General features: G+C 57.4%; 1 protein-coding gene across 1 annotated transcript in view; it reads right to left on the bottom strand.

The window, feature by feature from the left end:
* RIMBP2 (RIMS binding protein 2) overlaps positions 1-12,598 on the bottom strand; it is an 88,643-nt gene that overhangs the window by 59,283 nt on the left and 16,762 nt on the right. The window contains exon 2 of the mRNA XM_090291044.1: positions 4,789-4,923. The gene's annotated coding sequence lies outside the window, so the exon portion shown is untranslated. The remainder of the gene's footprint in view (positions 1-4,788; positions 4,924-12,598) is intronic.

Raw genomic sequence — 12,598 nt, 5'->3', positions numbered from 1 at the left:
CCAGAGGCTCCTGGAGGCATGGAGGTCCCTGCCTCGGGCTGCCATGCCCACCCACACAGTGACACGAGGGGAAGGAGGCAGGGGCACGGCAGCAGGGCATGAGGGTCCCAGGGCAGAACCCACTCCAGGCCTCTCCCTGGCTTCCGGAGTCTGCTGGCCACTGGTGGAGTCCCCAGCTCGAGGGTCACTCCCAGATCTGCCTCCGTCTTCACATGCGCTTCCCCTGGGGCATGTGCCCCTCTGTGCCCAAGTCTCCCCCTTTCCATCAGGACACCAGCCATGTGGGCTGGGTCCCGTGCAAATGACATCCTTTCGGCCTGACTGCCTCTGTAGTGGCCCTCTCTCCAAATAGTCACATTCTGAGATCCTAGAACTTAGGTCTGCAGCCTCTGGGGGACACACATCGAACAACAGATGTCTGAGTGATCCAGGTGGGTCACCCAGGTGGGCATTGGAAACCAGTGAACCGAGATCCCATGGTGAAGCCGGGTCCCCTGTTAATGCACCTGGAATTGTAGCGTCCGCAACAGGTGGGCAAGTCACAGGCCCAAGATCTGGCTGGCTGGCTGGAGAGGCCGCACGTGCAAGAAGAAACCTCTGTGAGGGAAGAGGGGCGCTCCTGGTCTCGGGGCAGCACGGCCGTTGTTCATTGGGGACAATAACCTCCAACAAAGGTGAAAACTCTGGGTCCTGATTGCGGACTGCATGGAACGTACCCTCTGAACGATGGGTTAAGGTGATAGAATTCGGGCGGATCCTTCCCGGGAGCAATCAATGATAGTTATAAGTTATACAAGACCTTTTGAGCCTCACTGTAGACATGTCAAGGAAAACAGAAAAACAGCAACAGGTTTATGAACTCTAAGTGCATGATTAAGGGACTCCGATTATAACTGAAACTAACAGGGGAAACTGAGATCTGTAAAACATTGTTTGATCTCCTGGATCAAGCCATTCCTGAAGCTGTACCACTTCCTCTTCAATTATTCCAGTCAATGAACCACCCTTTCTGCTTAAGCTCGCAGAGCTGGCGTCCTTTCATCGGCAAACTGAAGAACCCCGGCAAACACACGAGCACAAACCTTTCTGCGAGGCCTGCCACACCGGCAGCCGCACGTCTGGTCCACAGAGCAAAGGAGAGAGGCAAGTGCACCCGCGGTCTGCTTTGCCAGGCAACCAGAGGGAAGTAGACACTGTGAAGAGCCACACGCCAGAGCAGAAGGCCAGCAGTGTCTGAGCCTTTCCTTCTTTCCGCCCTACTGTCAACAGCGAGCCGCTGCCGCCCAGCCTTGTGGGCGCCCCTGCCCGGCCCGGGGCAGCGCTGCCGAGGCCAGGGCCGGGGCTGGGGCCGGGGCTCGGGGACCCACACAGCCCGCTCGGCTGACTTGTCTCCTGTTTTTTAAAGGAATAAACAAAATGGAATTTAAAATATGTAATTGCTTTAGTCAAAAAGGGTAATGACATTAACTGGACATTTTCACACAAATAACATTATGCCGAAACAGTCTGTCCTGAGGCTCCAACCAGACGTGAGCCCGGAACCCAGGGACGGTCCTGTCTGATCACCGTCCCGGGCTTCATCCTGGGGCACAGGAACCATCGGCGGCCCCCCAGTCAAATCTGAGGTTATCGGGGACTGGTTCCCCCAAACACCGCGAACTTGCCATTTCTGTGTACCAAATATTAATGCCCCCTTTTCCCTTAAGCAAGGGTGTTTATGGACATAAAGATATTGAAAAAGGAAACCTCATATCAAAACAACTGGTCCAAATGCTAGTTATAATTTTTCTAATAAGTAACACTTTTCCAGCAAACACATGACTGTGTCTGGGTTCTGTGACTGCGTCTGCCTATGTCATTACCTGTGGGACACTGGCAACACCAGGTTGGTCCATGGATTCAGGCCACGCAGGGCCGACAGCCAGCGAATCCTTCCCAGGGCAGAGAAGACTGGCCCACGGCTGTGCCCATGGCTGGGGCGTGACCGCCTCTGCTCCAGGAGTGCACGGCGCTGAGTGACAGTCCTCACCTGCCACCCCGGAGGGAGGAGCGCCAGACTTATCTCAGGGGAAGGAGCGAGCAGATGGCGTCGGCCAAAGTCCCAGGTACGGTGGGTCCTGGTTTTAGCAAATATTGACTGAGCACCTATAACATGCTGCCATGTGGTTACACCACCCACACGTGCGCACACACCAGAAACATGCAGAGAAAGGTCCAGAAAGACCTGACTGGTGACAGTGGCTAGCTTGGAGGGAGGAAGAGTAAAAGGCCTTTGGGTTTTCACAAACTGAAACCCTTACTCGCTGCCCCGTCGGGACAGATGAATATGAAAGGTAGCGGGGCAGCGTCTGTGAGCACGGGGACACATGCGCAACACACATGTATGTACATGAGCATGTGCATCCTGTTTTCATATGCGCATCTATATCATAACATACAAAGACACGTGCATGTGCGTGTGCATGCGTGCATACGCGCAGGAAAGGCCTGGAAACCCTGAAAGGAAACTCCAGGCTGTGAATAGGGTGGGCCGATGGGCCGGGGAGCTGGTGCAGGCACTCTGACCCCCCTGCCTGACCCACCCGCGTGCGTGCGGGGCGGTGTCCTGAGGTTCGACAAAGGAAACCGGTTTGAAAAATTCTCCCCAACTCTCAGAAGCTCTGCGAGCGTGTTGCGGTGACGTGACCTCTCCCACTCGAGTCTGTGAACAAACACCGCGGGTCTGTCCACACAGAGGGTGCTGGCACCCGTGGGAATGACGGTGGAGCTGCTGAGCTCCACGTCAGACACTCCCTCGGAGCTGAAACCCCGCGACCGTGCCGGGGAGCTGGGGCGAACACGCAGCCCCTGGCCCTCACGGCCCAGGCCCCCCGCTGCCGTAAGTCCTGAGGACCTGTTTCCTGACCGCTTTCCCTTTACGGTGGAATGATGAAGCACCCACTCCCTTCCAAAGTGTGAGCAAGAGCTAAGTTTAAATGCAGTAACTTAACGATGCGTCTGCGAAGCAGCCAACAGTCCACCCAAAAAGTCAGCTCATTCCGAGCACAGGGAAGGTTCACACACGTGCACACCGCTCCTCTCTGCAGCTTCAGCCCCAGAACCACCAAAATAAAAACATCAAGGACCCCCCCTCGAAATCACCTTCCTGCGCCCCCAAGAGAACGAAGGGCATGAGAGTAGGCGCACTGGAGAGAATCACATGCGAGTGACTCCCCACAGCACTCCAGGGGGCGTGGGTCCGCGACAGCACCATGTGTCTGCTCAGGCGATGCGACGGAAGCTCCTCCCATAAGCGCACCCCCTGGAGGTCCTGCTGCCGGCACCCGGGGAATGATGGAAGGTGAGGACTTCCACTGATTCAATGATAGGTGTTTGGTTTTGGGGTTTTGGCTGAACCCGAAAACAAACTGTTCCCAAGTACATATTCTGTATCTGAAACAGCTGAGTTTCACGTATAGAAAGTGAACACATAAACCTGAACTCACAGGAAAGGCTGTGAATTTAAGTCTGATGAACACATAGTGGCTGGGGCCATTCCTACCATCACCACCATCACCATCACCATCATCATCATCACCATCACCGCCATCACCACCACCATTACCACCATCACCACCCTCATCACCATCGTCACCATCACCACCATCACCACCAACATCACCATCATCACCATCACCACCCTCATCACCACCATCACCACCATCACCGTCACCACCATCACCACCACCATCACCATCACCACCATCACCACCATCACCACCATCACCACCATCACCACCAACATCACCACCATCATCACCATCACCACCACCATGTTTACTGGAATGTGAGACTCAGACCCATTTGTTTCTTTCGGGAGCCGCCCCCAACGCCATGCCCAGAGAGCTGGGTCACCTGCTTCGTGCCCCGAATGCCTAATAGCCGCAGCAGCCACCTGGCACATGAAAACCGCTGGCAGAAAGAAGCAGCTGCCATTCCCACCACCTGCAACCATCCCATGACCGCAGGGGTGCCTGGCTGGCCTGTGTTCCAGTCATGCCTGCACACAGGACCCTCCAGCAGACACGCCTGAAGGAAAGAGGGAGCCGCAGGGGTCTCTCCTGGACTCCGGGCCCGGCCGTCTGACGCCGCTTTTCTAGGTGCAGCTCAAACTCCAAGCAGCTGCCGTGCAGCGCAGACTCCGAATCCTCCCCGCAGCCCGCAGGCTCGTCCACTGCTCTCCTCTCGGGAGCCGGGGCTCCTGCGTCCGCCACGCTGCCCACGCAGGGACCCAAAAGCCACGCTCTGCACGCCCGCCCACAATGGCGGGCATGTCTGGCGGCCCCCTTCCTCGCAATCTCTCCAGCGTCCCCCACGCCTGTCGCGAACACCCCGTCCAGGCCCCCGCCATGCCTCAGCCCGACGGCGCAGCCGCCTCGCTCTCCCAGCTACCGCGCTTGCCTCCCCCTCCACATGGGCTCAGAGAGGTCACTTCAGAGGACAACTGTGAGCATGTCGCTCTCCCACCTGAAACCCGGTCCCGCAGGCTGGCTTTGCTCTAAGAACCCAAACCGACAGCCTCCAAGGTCCCGAGGTCCCCAGGGAGCGCCGGCCTCCCTGCCGGGGCCTCTGCACACCCTCCCCCGTGGCCCTGCTGCCTCTGCCACACTTGCTCGGTGGCCCCGCTGTCCTCCCCGCTGACTGACTGACGCTGGCAGCTGACCTACACGTCTCGAATAACAATGAAGAAACGGATGCAGCACCTGACAGACATGGGGCCCAGGCCTTGGAGCAAGAAGGACAACTCACCACAAAGCTCCACAGCCGGGGTCCAGGTCGCAGGACAGGAAGCAGGAAACTCCCGGGTGGGTCTGGCCAGCGCTGGGTCTGACCGAACGCGTCTTCTGGGCCCACGGGCTTCAGGTACGACAGGTCATGTCGAAACTGTAGGAAGAAGCGAGCAACCTTCGGTCACAAAAGGACGGCCCGGGAGTTGGCGTCTCTGCCTCCTTCCCCTCCTGCCCTGCCCCAGGTGCAGGGGACTCAGGGCACGTGCCCCCACTTTCCAGCTCTCAGCACGGAGGCCAGAGTGACTGAACAGACACTGAGCTCATGGCCGCTGCCGGACGTGGGTCTCTCCCTCCAACCACGGTTCCTGGTGGAGAACAACTGAAACGCAAAGCGTCCAGGGCGCCCTGCGTGGCCCTGCAGCTTCCTCGAGGGGCCAAGAGAAGGTGTGTATGGGGTCAGTGACCGCTCTCTGCCCGACTGCGACAGGCCACTGGCTGATGACAATGAGGGGCAGAACGGAGACCACAAGTCAGCCTCCAGCCCCCTCTGTACAGGTCCTCAACTGTGGGCTACCGGAGGGGTGACTGAGGTCAGGTTACTGCGCGGGGACTGAGCGACGGCCCCTCTGACCAGAAGTCCGCTCCCTGCAGCGGAGGAAGCGGCGCCCGCCTGTGCGTCCCTGGCCGCTGTCAGGCGCAGACACAAACAAGGCCTGCGGGAGGCCAGGACAGCCACGTATCATTTTAATTCGAGGTAGACTTTAATAAGGTTTAGGGTGACGTGCGAAGGAGGTGGGAGGGGAAGCTGTCTAGACAGGAGGTCAGAGGTCATTTCCCAGAGACAGTTAATGACAGAGCTGAGGACCCAAGGGCGGCCAGGGGCTCACGGCAATGAGGCATCACAGGGACACAGACCAACAGGGAGCGGGCCTCTCTCCACGCCGCCCCCAGTGAGGCAGGAGATGGGAACTGCTGTCTCGATAGAAAACAGTGATCCCAGGAAGGCTTCCACACAGTGACATAGGAGCTGCCACCACACATCCCATGTCCTTGTCATCGCTCTGCGTGAGCCCCGCGGACAAGCCCCCTGATGCCCAGCAAGCTGTCAAGACCTTGCTCCAAAACCAAACAATAAATGACTTGCTAATTTAAAAAAAAAAAAAAAAAAAACATGGAAGATTAACATCAAAGAACGGAAAAATAAAACCCACAAGAAAGAGAGACAGTGCAGGCAACCAAAGAAACTTCACAAGAAAGAGAACCAGATGGTACGAGGGACAGCGAAGGACAAAGGAACTCGGTAGATAAAGCAGATAGTTGCTAAAATAAAATTTCACTTAAATGGCAGGTGTGGAACATAAAGTTAAGGAAATCACCCCAAGGGATAGAAAACATGAAAGAAAAAAAGAAGACTTTAAAGATGAATCCAGGAGGTCTAACTTCCACAAGTAAGATTTCCAAAGAGAAAACGCAGAGAAGGAAATTGTCAGCCGAACATAAGAAAGTCTGCTAGATCGAAGCATCTCATGAATGCTCTGCAAAACAAGTACAAAAAACTAAAAGAAAAAGCCAGAGTCTAAGGCCAGGAAGCTTCCGGGGGGCAGCTGAGCCCCAGATCCGGAGGAGTCTGGGAAGAAGTGTCCGGTATAATAAAGACCCCGGAAAGAGCTTTCAGTGTGGGCGACACGCGGCATCAGCGAAAACGAGGCAACGGGTAACTCCAGGAGAGAAAGAGCTGCCTGAGAAGTGTGACCAAGCCGCTAACCGGTGGGACAGTGACACAGACTCGGCGACAGCGACAAGGTAACCCTGGGCCTCCCCGGGGCCTGAGACAGCGACATCCTCCCTGCCCAGGTCTCTCCCCCTCAGCACCGCAGGCCCTGGGGGCCGGGCAGCTCTGGAACCTGGGGCCGCCCATGCACTGTAGGACGTTGAGCCCGTCTTGGAATAGCACCCAGAGGCCAGCAGCCGGGGCACCCAAAGCTGTAACAACAGCGTCTCCAGACTCGACCCCTGGGGCTCGAAACTCACGGATCTGCCATAACAAGAAGTGCCTTCCTTGACTGAAGAAAACTGATAAGTCAAAAAGAGCTGTGTGGGCATTTTATTTAGGGTTATTGAGATAATCTAAAGAAGAAACCACGAGAAGTACTGAAAGTGGGTTAAAGGGACAACGGAAAAAAGACAAGGTCAGAGACGGCTGGTTTTATTATACACCCTCGGGCAATATTGATTTTTCCATTATGTTTTCAACTTAAAAATCCACTTGGAGCTCAGAAGGCAAGCCTATGTCTGCTTTGGGAATTCACCGAAGTCTTCATACATGAATCTTGTTTCAAGGGGAGCCTTATACTATTCCATGAACTCACCCGTGCGCCTGTCTCCCTCTAACGTGCGGGAAACAAATGCCTATCCAACATCTTCTCTGCACAACCTCCACACCTCCTAAAGATCCCGGCTGCAGCAGGCTGCCCCGCCCGCCACGTGGGGGGAAGGTCCGCAGCAGCAGGGGAAGTCAGGGGACGGTCTCTCCAGGCGTCACACGGGCCCAGGGAAAGCGAGTCAAAGCACAGAGACCCCGGAAGAGGCCCGCCCAGCACCGCCTGTCCTGTGTGTCCGCCACCTCCTTCGAACGCAGGTCACTCCAAGGCCTGTGGCCACGCGCCCGCATCCTGTTTGTCCTGGGGAATCGCGGACCCTCAGAGAAACAGTCGAGGAAGCCGTAACAGTAAGGAAACAGAAAATGATGATCCCTTACAAGTGATGCAAACACTTCCTAAGTCTATAAAAGAGGGGAAAAACCGTGGGCAGGACAATAATCCCCAGGCGCTCGATGCATTTAGCAAATGTAGGTGCACTCTGCATAGACTGCGGAGATCCACCCCTTTTTTTCCTTCCTTCATCTTTCTGGCTCTGGGTCTCTGCTTCTGCACCCTCAGCTCTCTGTGCACCACCACCACCCGCGCACTCACAGCCGGGGCTCGGGGGGGTCTCACACCTCCCCACCCCCCAGGCTGACCAGAGCGCTTCTTCAGGGCTATGAAGCTTGAGAAGCTACAGTATGTGGCTCCCTGTGATCTATGATGATTATTCACTCAGAGGTGGTCCTGCAAGACGACCCCTCTGAGGGGTCTGCACAGCCCACTCCGGCAGCTGCACAGTACATGTGAGCCTGGGGCGCAAGCACCACTTCGCACAAAGGGTTCATTAACAGTGCTGTTTGGACAGGCTGAGGAGGGGACACACCTGCCACCTGCCACCTGCGCAGGCGGCACCGTGTGGCCTTTGTCCTGAGGATGTTGTGTGTGAGTGTCCCGCCACCATCCCCCTGGGCAGTGACCCCGGTGCGCGCAGGAGCAGACCCTGGGCTATGTGCCCACAGGGCAGCCACGCCACTCAAGCCTCAGTCGAGACCCCCAGGCCTTGGAATCCTGAGTTCTTACTGCGGAGGCTGCCAACGCCCCTCCGCCTCAGCCCGCGAGGCAGTTTTCTCCTCCAGCCAGCGCATCCAGGGGCTGGCTTTCCTACCTCTGGTCTAAGCCTCGTCCCCTTAACCCCCCACTCCCCCAGCCCCCAAAGCAGGTACTCACAGGGTGCTGGGGTCAGCTCGGAGGGGTCCGCAGGACCGGCCCTGGCCACCCGGGCAGCACCAGCTTCCTGTCTGTCCCCAAGGACGGCAGCCTCTCCCAGCCTCCAGGCTCTGAGCCGGGCAGGCGGCAAGCGGGAAGGCTGTTTACTTATTCATGTGCTGTCCCCGCCAGCCAGGAACGCTGCAGGTCAGCTGAGCAGGATGGGAGTTCAATCCCCAGGTGGGGACCGCTCAGCACGGGGCATGTCTGTCACAGCAAGTCAGGCGCAGAGGAAGGTGGCTTCCCCAGCCCTCAGTGTCACCGGCCCCTCTGACGGTCCCACCCCGGTGCACCCTCCACGGGAGAAGAGGCCACAGGTGCAGGCAGTGTCGCCTGGGCCCCTGAAAGGACGGGGCCTTGGCAGCGAGCACGGAACTGTCTCAGAATCACAAGGAACGCTGCAGGGGCGCAGGAGCCCACGGGGAGCTTCGCCCGTGTCACAGGCTTACGATGGCTGGCGCTTGACGTCCTTGCTCTCTGTCCACCCGGGACGATGGCACCAACTACGAAGGCACAGCAAGGCTACTCGGTATGAGACCGTGATGTGGACACACGTCATTACACGTCTGTCTGCCCCCGCGGGACGCACAGCCCAGGAGGGGGCCCCAACGGCCGCTGCGGGCTGCAGGGGTGGACACATGGCCACACCCGCCGAGCAGCCGAACAAGTGCCCCCACCACGAGCTGTGAGTAATCAGGGCGAAGGACTATGGGGCGGAGGCAGAGGGGCATGGGGACCGCCCCTTCTGGTCAAGTTTCCTGTAACCCTAAAACAGGTCTTTTTAAAAAGTCTGTTGATTTTTTTAAAACCGACCCCCAAAGCGCCCCGCCCCTTGAGCTGCTGCTCTTTGGTGTCCGACAGGTGGGTTTGCCGCTGGGGTCAGGGTTTCCTCCTCTTCCCTGCTCTGCGCTCAGCCCCGAGCCCAGGCGACGCGTGCCCTCTGAGGGTGAGGGGGGGGGACCCCGGGGTCACCCAGCTTCACTGTGAAGTAGCGCCCGGCTCACAGACCGCGTCATCCCCATTTGCTGAGTAAATAGATGTCCCTTCTTGTGCTTCCGCTTGGCCACGGGCAACAGACAGAGCACTAACAAGTGAAAACTGAAAGGAGAGACAAAGCCCCCCCCAGGAGCCCCCAGCTGCTCCGTCTGCAGAGACGCAAGTCGATCGAGTAATTCCAGGGCATGGAGACACGGGGTGACTCTGGACAGCCAGTGTGCAGGGAGCCCGGGCGTCCCCAGCTCTGTTCTGGGACGCGTGGCCCTGAGGCGCCTTGGTGGCTCTCTGAGGCCCCCTTGGTTTGAATTAGTAACTGTCCAGGCAGCTCTTTCAGCCAAGGGAGGTGGGAATGACCGGCAGGAGCCAGCGCTGCTCACCAGGAAAGGGCCCTGAGGGCGCGAGGTGGGGCCCCCTTGGGGCCGTGGGGACCAGCGTCCAGGAATCATTCCTACTGCTCAGGAGCCATTTCACCCCTCGCCGTCCTGCATGGAAATGAACTTCGCTGCGCGTGGACACCTCCATCCCAGATGAGCTGCCTCTCAGCCCAGTGACTCCTCCGCTCTCGAAGCTGAGCTCCGTGCAGGCGTCCCTTTAAAACCGCGTTACTCAGGGATCCCGATTCAGTCCTGCTGCTGAGAATCAGCGGGTGCCCGCTGCCTCCCGGGCACGGCCCTCACCCTCTCACGTACAGTCTGTCTCACTGAGCCCTCGGGGACCCCTGTGCGGGCCCCAGGTGGACCCGTGCGCCGTGCACAAAGCAGCCACCTCACAGTCACGCAACGCGGGAGGTGAGGGTCAGGGTTTGAACCTGTGCAGCTCCTCTGTCAGGCGGCCCGCGTGGACCAGAGGGGCAGGGCCATTACTCCCAAAGCCAGTGCTTCCAAAGTAAGAACGTCCTCTTTTCCCGTGTGTGAGAAATGCCCACCTCCACCAGGTGGACCATTAGAAATATTAAATTGAAGCCTTTAATACTAGAGAAACCAGTAGGGAAGACGTACCCCCATTCAAGCTAAGTCAGGCCAGCAGGCAGCCCTCCCAGGACGCAGGCTGTCCCCGTCACCTGGACAGAGCCTCCGGAACCCCAGAGCTGCGGTTTACTCTGAGCCCCTTACACATGCAGCACCACATACGCCGGACCCCAGGCACGTCCGGCTGCCCTGAACCCCGGAGCCTGTCGCTCGCCATTCCAGAGCAAGGAAGCGCAGCAGCAGCCGGGCCAGGCGCCGGCCTGCACACCGAGGCCAGAGCACAAGGCCGCTGGACAGACGCCGGGGCCGACACACCCTGACCTCACCCCAGCGGCTCTGGGACTGCGTCCCCCGCCGCCCGCCCTCCTCCTGCTTCCTAATTGTGCACTTGAGTCACCTAATCAGCCTCGAGGACTGAGAGGCCTCATCAGCAGCGGGACGCGCGGGCTGAGGAAACAGAAAAACAGAGCGCAGGCGCTGGTGCTGGGGTCGTGCGGAGGGAGACGGTGACCCTGCGGGGCGGCCCGGGAACATGAGTCGCCTGACTGTCCAGGTCTGCCTCCCTCCCCTGACTGTGCTGTTGAACCTCAGAGCCTTGGGCCAGCTCCAGCCTTCAATCCCCGTTCTCAGACCTCTGCCCCCCAACAGCCGCCCGCAGGGGCCTCAGCATGAAGCGCCCCCCAGCAAGGCCAAGCTGCAGCCGTGGGCACAGAGGAATCGCCCGCACACAGAGCCCACAGGCACCGTTCCCCGTGGGCTGTGCAGCTCCACGTGCTCTGGCCCTGCGCACAGGCCATGCAGCTCACGGCAGGAAGAGGCAGCCACGCAGGAGGCCGAAGCCGGTGCCCAGTGGGAATGATGGCAGGTCCCGCAGCCCGTGCACCAGAACGAGAAGCCTTCTGGGGGCCAGGGCTACCGGACAGGGAGGGAAAGGGGTTCCCACAGGGATCGCAGAGGTCGACGCAGGTCCATATCCTCCCGATGAGAAGTCTGAGTCCCACAGACACGCAGGGAGGGAAGGCTCGCTGGGCCATGTGATGGGAGCGGAGGATCGGCCGCTGTTCTACATTCACTCCCTCACTCACTCATTCACTCCCTCACTCATTCACTCCCTCACTCATTCACTCACTGACTCACTCACTCATTCATTCACTCACTAGTTCACTCACTCACTAGTTCACTCATTCATTCACTCCCTCACTCCCTCATTCACTCACTCCCTCATTCACTCACTCACTCACTCATTCACTCACTCCCTCATTCACTCACTCACTCATTCACTCCCTCACTCACTCATTCACTCCCTCACTCATTCACTCCCTCACTCATTCACTCACTGACTCACTCACTCATTCACTTATTCACTCACTCACTAGTTCACTCACTCACTAGTTCACTCACTCATTCACTCCCTCACTCACTCACTCATTCACTCCCTCACTCATTCCCTCACTCACTCACTCATTCACTCACTCCCTCATTCACTCACTCATTCACTCACTCCCTCATTCACTTATTCACTTACTCATTCACTCACTCATTCACTCACTCCCTCACTCATTCACTCACTCCCTCACTCATTCACTCATTCACTTATTCATTCACTTATTTACTTACTCATTCATTTATTCACTTACTCATTCACTCATTCATTCACTCACTCATTCACTCACTCATTCACTCACGCACTCATTCACTCACGCACTCATTCACTCACTCACTCACTCATTCAGTCACTCACTCATTCATTCACTCACTCACTTATTCACTCAGTCACTCATTCACTCACTCACTCATTCACTCACGCACTCATTCACTCACTCACTCATTCACTCACTCACTCATTCACTCATTCAGTCACTCACTCACTCATTCAGTCACTCACTCATTCACTCACTCATTCACTCACGCACTCATTCACTCACTCATTCATTCAGTCACTCATTCATTCTCTCATTCACTCACTCACTCTTCACTCATTCACTCACTCATTCACTCACTCACTCATTCACTCACTCAGTCACTCACGCACTCACTCCCTCACTCACTTTCACCACTCATGCATTCACTCATCCAGTCTCACTGATCAAACACCTCCAGCACAGATACATCCGTGAACAAGAGTGACAAAGATAAGCCCCTCCCCCCCCAAAGAGCGCATCCAGTGGGGAAACATGAGCCTGTGAGCAAACAATGAGACAGCTGCAGCTCAGATCAATGCTCTGAGGGAAACAAT

Source organism: Furipterus horrens, unplaced genomic scaffold (genome assembly GCF_987537825.1).
Source record: "Furipterus horrens unplaced genomic scaffold, mFurHor1.1.pri manual_scaffold_11, whole genome shotgun sequence".
Lineage (NCBI taxonomy): Eukaryota > Metazoa > Chordata > Mammalia > Chiroptera > Furipteridae > Furipterus > Furipterus horrens.
Note: the sequence above shows the minus strand (reverse complement) of the source record. Positions and strands in the feature narration are given on the sequence as shown.